The sequence below is a fragment of the Bolinopsis microptera genome, chromosome 10 (assembly GCF_026151205.1).
Source record: "Bolinopsis microptera isolate Bmic1 chromosome 10, MBARI_Bmic_1.0, whole genome shotgun sequence".
Taxonomy (NCBI): Eukaryota; Metazoa; Ctenophora; class Tentaculata; order Lobata; family Bolinopsidae; genus Bolinopsis; species Bolinopsis microptera.
The window spans coordinates 917,886-920,385 of NC_087081.1; the positions used below are offsets into that span (position 1 = coordinate 917,886).

Consider the following 2,500-nt stretch of genomic DNA (forward strand, 5'->3'; position numbering starts at 1 on the left):
TGCAAAAAAAATAAAAGGATGTTAGGAAAGGACTTTGGCCTGAAAATTTGTTGTTAATAGTTACCAGTTCGAGATCATATACTCGACCTGAAAGTTAAAAAGTTTCCGTTCATGAAGATAGGGATCTGTAATTCGGGGTTAAAATTATAGGAAAATACGTAAATGAGGTTAACTTTACACAGTGAATGTATCCAATTTTCTTAGTTTTAAAATACCACAACTTTCTAAAATTTTAAGAATTCTAACTGTTAGGGAAACACTGCCACACTGCAGTTAACAAACATCATAACAGGTGATGTTTGAAATATTACAAATTTCCCTGTCAAAACACTCGCTGTTAAACAGGTTACAAATTGAAAATATACATGAATATTAAAATAAGCTTGTTAAATATGCACGTAAAAAGTATATAAAATTCCCGTTAAAAGTTGTAGTTTTGAACTACAATACAAAACTATAAATAATTCTTGTAATAAAACAAATCTGTTAAAGTAATTATTAATAAAATGACACAAATTGGTAAATTACATTACACGTGTTGGTAATTAAAATGACATGAATGGTGCTTTGACACTCCTGAGTATAAGCTCAGGTCTTTGGTTCTTTGACACTCCTGAGTATAAGCTCAGGTCTTTGGTTAAAACTGAGAGTTCTGGAACAGGTCCGGTCTCTATAACTCTACAAAGATCCTCAGAGTTGGCACCTTTTTTAGTAAGGCAATCTGCTAGCATTTTCTGTGTGGGTACCCAGGTAATAGATTCATATCCCCACGCTCGACACATTCCTGAATTTCCGACACATCCAATCGGAGCCTTTTCTCTTCACACTGCTTGGTAAGACTGTATGCTTTGTAATAGTTGGTTGAGTCTATAAAACCATGGATAGGAATGACCCTTAGCTTGGGGTCTCCATACAAAATCTCAGAGAGAATTTGTCTCACATAGATGGCTGCTCCCATACCCGTCGTTACAGGCTAGTGTCTCTGCAGCAAAGCTGAATGTACCACTCTTTTAATCTTCCTGCTTGACCAGTCCACAAGATTTGCTGTCTTGCCATTAGAGACAAACACCAAGTATCCACGTCCACTATCTGCCTGATTACCTGACTCTGTAAACAGGTTACCAACACTTGCATCTGAGTAGAAAATTATATGTATTTTTTCTTTGTCTAGATCCATAGCTCTGTACGATAAGCACTGCGGTCCTCCAGGTATCTTCTTTACAACTTTGTTAAGGACTTTAACGTGTTTTATACACGGCTTGTTGGCATATGTGGATAGCTCTAAAGTGTCGAAGCTCAGATCTGGTCTTGATTGACCGCTGAGCCATAAGAGTTTCCCTAGCTGTCCTTGGTAATTCTTTTTTTCTTCTTCATTAAGAATACTATCCACTTCTTTGATCCTCGTAGGCGAGATTTCTATAGGTTGAATCGTGTCGCCGTAGTTTCTCTGGTCTATCTTTATAGTTTCCAGTTCTTGGTGCACATTCCATCCCAGATAGGTGAAAATACCAGCGTTCATTCTGGATATCTTGAACTTTTTCCGAATACCTGCTATTATCTCTTTTTGGAATTTTGCTGTTCCGGCATACAAAAGATCATCCACATGGGTCACCACTACTCCTTGTAGTTTACCGTTCTCCCATCTGCTTGAAGACACATTTGTCTAATTTTGACATAATGCAACGTTCTTTCAGGTATTCACTGAGAGTAAGATACCATTTTCTTGCTGAATCCCCGAGTCCATATACCGGTTTCCTCAGTTTCCAAATGATACCTTTTTTCTGATGTCTGCAGGTGGTTTGAGATAGACATCTCTGGATATCTCTTCCGATTGCAGGAATGCGGCTGTAATGTCCAGCGATTCTAACTGCCATCTCTTGCTAGTTGCGATAGTAAATAGCAAACGCAAACTGGTCTTGTTAATGGTAGGGGCATCAGATCTTGGGTAATTCTCTTCAAATCCACGTGCTACCAAACGTGCTTTAACTTTGCTATCCTTTTCTGTTATTATCCACCTGGACGACACCACACTTTGACCAGTGTCCTTGACTTCTTTGTAGACTTCAAACTCTCCAAATTTCTTTATCTCTAGTTCTTTTGCCTCTCGGATCTTTGTGTTACTTTCCTTTGACATTTCTACATTAAATGTTAGGTTGTCTTCTTCTATACAAAGTAACCTTTCTACCTCTTTATCAGTAAAATCGATAACTTGGGCTTCATCTTCTCCATCAATTTGCACATTATAGCTGTTTTTTAGTGTGCCTGTAGCCTTTCCTGCTCGACTATCTATTAGTCCATTTGTCCATTCTGCATTGTCACCGTCTTTGTATCTTATTACGTCGCTCTTTTTTAGTATTACTACATTTTTCTTTCTTTTAAGTTGTTCAAAATTAGTCAAATTCTGTTGATTCTCTTCATCTTCGACTGATGGAGTGTATGGTGGCTCATGCCCGCCATCGTTTTTTTTTCGATTCGAAAAACATTGAATCGAAAAAAAAAC

At 37.7% G+C, this 2,500-nt stretch overlaps 1 protein-coding gene across 3 annotated transcripts in view; it reads left to right on the plus strand.

The window, feature by feature from the left end:
• LOC134822131 (glucose-6-phosphate exchanger SLC37A2-like) overlaps positions 1–2,500 on the plus strand; it is a 104,507-nt gene that overhangs the window by 8,077 nt on the left and 93,930 nt on the right. The window lies entirely within an intron of this gene.